The sequence below is a fragment of the Solanum verrucosum genome, unplaced genomic scaffold (genome assembly GCF_900185275.1).
Source record: "Solanum verrucosum unplaced genomic scaffold, falcon-dt-bn FXZP01000156.1, whole genome shotgun sequence".
NCBI classification, from domain to species: domain Eukaryota; kingdom Viridiplantae; phylum Streptophyta; class Magnoliopsida; order Solanales; family Solanaceae; genus Solanum; species Solanum verrucosum.
Window position 1 is genome coordinate 2,265,589 of NW_026020354.1, and position 6,644 is coordinate 2,272,232.

At 39.7% G+C, this 6,644-nt stretch overlaps 1 pseudogene; it reads left to right on the plus strand.

The window, feature by feature from the left end:
- The first annotated feature begins 906 nt into the window (after window positions 1-906).
- LOC125837659 (ATP synthase subunit alpha, chloroplastic-like) lies at window positions 907-4,820 on the plus strand (annotated as a pseudogene).
- The last annotated feature ends 1,824 nt before the right edge of the window (window positions 4,821-6,644 follow it).

Consider the following 6,644-nt stretch of genomic DNA (forward strand, 5'->3'; position numbering starts at 1 on the left):
AGTACCGGGGGTTATTTTACAACTCTAACCTTTACGTTAAACCTCATTTAGGCTACTAGTTAACACTTTAGGCTCTAGCTTAGTCTTCTAGTTTTAGGGGGCGTAGCATACACACCCATTGGAGATAACAGATACAAACCCCCCATATCATGAGATTTTCCACACACTATGCGGTCATAAATCCATGGTAAGATAGACTATCCATCAAGTGAATGAACCCACCATAATTTCCCATTTGCTAACTTAAATAGGGAAGCCAGAGTTTGGCTATGCATAACTTGTAGTTGTCTCATTCCAGGGACACACATGTCACATATCATCTAAGATAATGTGTGTCTAGTTTATGCTTTGATGACAAGGATCCTTATTAATATGAGGGCAGTGCTAAAGAATGCGATGTGTAAATAAGGTGCATAAGGGCATTAAGTTCAATTTTGTCAGCTTGATGACTCAGTATTTGAGAGACCACAACATAGAGGAGGAGGACATGGATGTTAGACCACCTCAAAATGCAAGATGTATGAATGTGAAGACTTCAAGAAATCCAAACACTAATAGACACATGTACGACATATATATGTTGATGAGTCGTGGAGAACGCCTTTCTACAAAGGTAGAGATGCAACAAATCTACCAGGATTATCCCCTTAGTGTCAATGCTCAGAGGTTATATCGCATGGGCCCATATTTTAAAGAGCTACGTGATGATGATGTCTCGACAAATGAGGAGCTAGCAGAGGAAGACTCTAATGAGGAATCTAATATAGAGGATGGGAAAAACTCTCACACGGAGTAGGAGTAGATTAGGGAGTGATTTTTATTTGTTTTCCCACTTTTTGATTTGTCTTGATTTAAACTTTAATCATTTATGATGATCTGTCGAAACAAGCGCAAGCTTATCGTCAAATGTCTCTTCTATTACGAAGACCGCCCGGTCTTGAAGCTTATCCAGGAGATGTTTATTATTTGCATTCATGCCTTTTGGAAAGAGCCGCTAAATTAAGTTCTAGTTTAGGTGAAGGAAGTATGACCATTACCAATAGTTGAAACTCAGTGCTGAGATGTTTCATCTTATAATCCTACTAATATAATTTCCATTATTGATGGACAAATCTTCTTATCCGCCGACCTATTTAATTCTAGAATCAGACCTACTATTAATGTGGGTATCTTCGATTCCAAAGTGTAGTCCGCAGCTCAAATAAAAGCCTTGAAACAAGTAGCTGGTAAATTAAAATTAGAACTAGCGCAATTTACTGAATCAGAAGCCTCTGCACAATTTGCTTCTGATCTTGATAAAGCTACTCAGAATCAATTGGCAAGAGGTCAACGATTATGTGAATTGCTTAAATAATCCCAATCAGATCCTCTCACGGTAGAAGAGCAGATAATGACTATTTATACCGGAACAAATGACTATCTTGATTCATTAGAAGTTGGACAGGTAAGCAGTGCAATTTTTTTAGTGAGGGGTGGAGGAAATTTATATTTTTCTTCTATTTCATAAAGGTCATAAGGCCTGTTTTGTCACGACCCAAGGTAACCCCCTAGGTGTAACATGGCTTATAAGACCCTGAGAGGCCCCATACAAGCCACTTAACATTCATCATACAAGGTAATAGAATAAAGAGATTTAAAAGACAATTTCAACATATAAATTTTATAGAGAAAAGCAGAAATCTAAACATCGTCTCAAAGCCATCTAGTACAAAAGATGAATCTGGGCATAGCCCGTACATCATATTCCAAAACTGAAAGTAAGGAAAGACTGAAAACAATAAACGTCCGGTCCTCAAAGCATGATGACTCACCAAAGCTCGAAATCTCCTAAAAAACTTTGGCCACGAAATTGGGAACCCTGACTGTCGGACCCTACATTTGGGGAAATGTAGACAAAAGTATGTTAGTACAAGCAAGTACCAAGTATGATAGCCATGAATAAAAACATTTAAAAACACGCTAAAAGGGACATTTCCATAACATGCAATGATTAAGATAAAACAAGAGTTTAAGGCATATAGAAAGCATAAGTCGTAAAACAATGTCAATGCAAACTAACATCTTGAAAACATTTATGAGATACTTATAAAAGTAACCTTAGTTCATTATTGTGGGAAAATTTCCTTTTAACCGACAGAGCGACCATGTAAGCTATAAATGTGGAATCCAACGTCTCCCCACCGAAAAGGGTTGTCCTACTTGCCAAGGTAATGACCATGAAATTCTAACTTAAGTGGATCCACTAGCTAATGTCTAGAAAAGACAACATCCTATGGTGGCACTGATACGTCCAAACTTACACCTCAATTAAGAGGTATAAACTGTCGAATTCATTTTATAGAACTCAACGTGAGTTGAGGTCGATCCCACATAATTTTTTTTTACAGAAGTGGTTTCACTGTCGCGTTTACCCAAATGTTGTTATTATTTCCTAAAGAAAACAATCATGGAATGTAAATTGGGTTTAGCTGTAAAGCTCTACTAACTAAGATTTTTAAGAGAAATTCGGATTAACAATTAACAAAGTATTAATTCTAATGTTGGTTCGAAAATTAAATGAAACTAGGACTGTGTTCCCCATAACGTGGCCTCTAGTGTTTTTTCGTAAATGAGTTTCAGGCAGTTCATCTCTGTAAAATATAGGCGAGTTAGACATATCTAAGACTTCTCAGTGTAATTAGATAAATTTCACTCAAAACCTCTCGGTCCTAGAGTATTAAATAGATTTACTCTCGCCTAGGATAGTGTTAAAGTTCTTTTCTCTCGAACTCGAACTTTGACTCCATTTCATCAGGTTAATTCAACTTTTTCCTAACTAACACTTTTCTCTCGAACAAATGACAGATACAGGCTACTTCTAATGTGTGCACTTATTAGACTACGTGAATAACGAAAACTGAACTATGATTTGCAAATATAAATCACCTTCTACTCGTCTTACAAAATTACACTTAGATTTACGTCATAGATCCCGCAATCCCAGTCGTGGTATTTAGCCACTCATTATTTCACGCAAACATAGAGAATTATATAATGAAACATGATAAGAAAGTACTTACGAAATTATGCAAAAATCGATAAGCACTTTGATAATTCAAAATCGAAAATCCAACTTCGAAACTTGATTCAATGTTAATCGTCCAAAACCAAAGCTAAGAATATGTCAAAACTCATTCCTCGTTCCTGATATGAAAAGATGAAGATTAAAAAAATAACCTAATTAATTCAAATTGAATGTTTAAAAAGAGTCCTACTCAAAGTAGGACTAAACTGTCGCGCAACTTCACGATTGCCTCCACGATCTATCAAGGGCTTCACGGTCCGTGAAGCCCTTCGTGGTCTTTACTTGCACTCATCCAAAATAGGTTCTTCAAGGCCTATACACTGGATCATCACCACAGAGAATACCACATATCGTGATAGTGAGTACGGCCCGTGTAGGTGCCCGTGGTCTTCACTTGGTCAATTCAATCTTCAACTTTTTGAACATGTTCACTGGATCACCTTCATGATCACCACCACGGTCCGTTATGGGGACCACAGCCTGTGAGGCCTTCCATGGTCTTCACTTAAGTCGCCTTTCCACTTTATCTCCCCAAGACCCAAACACTGGTTCCACTGTACGGACATTACCACGGACCATTGTGAGGACTACGACCCGTGAAGGCGTCCGTGGTCTTTACTTGGTCCACCAATATGTTATCTTCAATGACTTCTCACTGGTTACAATTCACAAGCCCTTTCACGATCAGTCATGATCTTCACGACCCGTCAAGGCATTCATGATATTCAGTTGGTTCCATTCATTTTCACTCTGCATTTTCTTCTTTTCTTTCTTCTTTCACGTCCACATGTTTTACTTGTACAAACACTACCAAACACATCATATCCACATAAATACACTCGATTCTAGTATTAATCCTTAGTTTTCAAGCATCAAATGTGCCAAGATTTTGTGGCACATCAACACCTTCAACTTAGAACCATTACTTGTCCTCAAGTGATGAGAGAAGAATACATTTAGAGCTCAAACATTCAAAACCTTTTTGAAACTATGCAGCACCCCTCTCAACTACAAGTTGTATCCAAAACCATCAATCTAACATGCAAGGATCAATATATGACATCCCATTATTCAGAGTCGACCATGCTTATGCATCTGTATTATCAGCTAGCACAATTTAACTATCAAATGCAATCATTGTGTCCTCACACCAAAGAAGTCCCTCACTCATGATAATTGGGACTAAGTTCTACTCTCGCACTCTCAAAGAACTTTTAACACTAACAATAAAAGACCATAGGCTTGCTCTTGCTTTCTACGCTCTATCTTTCAAACACCCAGAATAGGATCACTGTAGGACTTTATCGGCTTGTAACATAGGCTCAGGCTAGGGAATGGATAATTGGGTTTGTGAGTGACTAGTCCATTGGTTCTCCAAGGTTTCGTTTGCACACAACTCTTTTTGAGTGATTCCCTGTTTTTCTTCATTTCAGTACATCCCAGCAGCCATTATTATTTTTTATTTTTTTTATTTGTTGCACATTTTGTGCTTTCAACTAACTGAATGAACCTTCTTTTTCACTTTTCCTTTCTGCTCGAGTTGCAATCACCATCAACTTAGGCTTTTGGCTTGAGTCGTGACATCGTATATTTGGAGACCTAAGGATATGATATTTACTAGGTAAGAACAAACTTGGTTTTCAGGCTCTCGGGTTCAAGTGGTATGCTTTTTATTTGGTTGTTTTGTTTTTTGTTCTTAATGGCTTAGCAAAAGTTGCCTACTGATCCTTTCCTATCAAGTTATTCTCAGATTTAAGCAAGACTACTCGGGCAAGTTCTAGTTTCTGCTCCTAGCGTTAAACTTCAATTAAACCTCACACGCACACGACACATGACTACATTTTCAAGTTTATTAGTTCACTAACTTATTTTCCAGACTAGCAATGTTCAACATGTCAATACATAAGATGTCATCTAAAGATCCTAATAGTTAAATGTTAGATCAAGGTCATTATTACCAACAGACTAGCTGCTGCATAGCTCAACACACATAAACTTTACAAAAACTCCACACACACTTCACAATGCAGAAACATTTTATCAGATAAACACATAGTCAACCTCCTTTCATTCTAACCGCTAAAATGGAAGGTTGCTCACCACTCCCTCCCCAAACAAAAAACTTTGCCCTCAAAGTCAATGAAGAAAAATAATACAGTGCTGTGAGGAGGGGTCATACCTATGACACACTAGGCGCTGGTAGTCGGATCAACGTCGACACCCTTATCAACGGGTTCACTCTCAGAAACTAGCTCTGGATCAAGCTGGCTACCACTAACTGGGACATGTGCTCCGCTACCAGAAGCGCCAGCTAACACTGCATCTCGCTATTGTTGCGCAAGTGCTTCTTCTTCTCTTGCTTGCTTATTTGATGCCCTGCATGCTTTATTTTGTTTCCTTCTTTCCTCTTTGGACAAGTCAGCCTACAGCTCATCATAAGACTCTCCAGCTTTTTTCTTCCTCTTGCCGGATTTACATTTAAAGAGTTCCCCCTAGAAGTCGTCAAGGGATTGAGTGGTGAGCGGCTCACTGATCAAATTCATTAGGGATTCTGGCATGACCGGCGTGGGCAGCTGTACCAGCTTCTCAACCAGTTTAGCCACTTGAGTTCGCATCTCGGCCAATTGTGTCTTGAAATCATATGTACTGACTGACCTTGCAACCTGCAATTGCTCCTGGACGTGGACTTCCAAGACATCCATCCTGTCTTTTAAGATAGCCAGCTCCTTCCGCATCTCATCTTTTATTTTTTTCTCCACAACTAACACATCGCGCTCTATGAGCTGGGGCATCCAGCGTACAATCTGGTCGACCACAGTCTTGGTCTGTCGCTGATCTGCAACCAATTTTTCAAGAAATAGAGTAGGAATAGTGAAAAAATTACCTGGAGCCCGTGAGGCTAAGCTGGTGGCGGTGGTGCCTCTGTAGATGGCTGTGATGATTCTCCTTGCTTGGACCCTTTATCCGCATGTGGAATGTCAATTGGTACGTGGGGAACAATGACCAATGAACCCATAGCTCCAGACTTCACACCAAAGAGATGGTTAGCGATATCTTTGATTTTGGATACCTGGGTGAGTCAGAATGCCTCACCCCATCTGTCCACTAGCCTGTTTGGGAGAATGTTTGCTTGTCGAGACAATTTCCCTATTAGGCAGGGAAACAGAAGTCCGGCTCTCTCATTTAGTGCCATGTCCCACATTTTTGTAGCTATGATCTTACCCACCTTGACTGGGTAACTAGCCATGAGGCAAGTTACCAAGGATGCCAGCGAGGTAGGGTGTCATCGTTATTGGTATGCCGCAACTGTGCACGGACAATACCCCACCAGACCTTGGCTGGAAAAGACAGTGAAGCTTTAGTGATGTGTACCAGTGTTTCTGTAAGCCAAGTTGCATTCTCCCCCTCTGAAGCTATTTGCCTTGCAATCCAGCACAAGACTCGCTCTCGAGAAATCTGAACCTCCATCTCAATTTCACTGGTGATTGCATGATGTTTTCCCTTAAAAAGGCCAACTGAAGTTGGTGCTGTGTATTCTGGGCCATGCAGCATCCTGTTGATAGTAGCCTCAAAGATATCC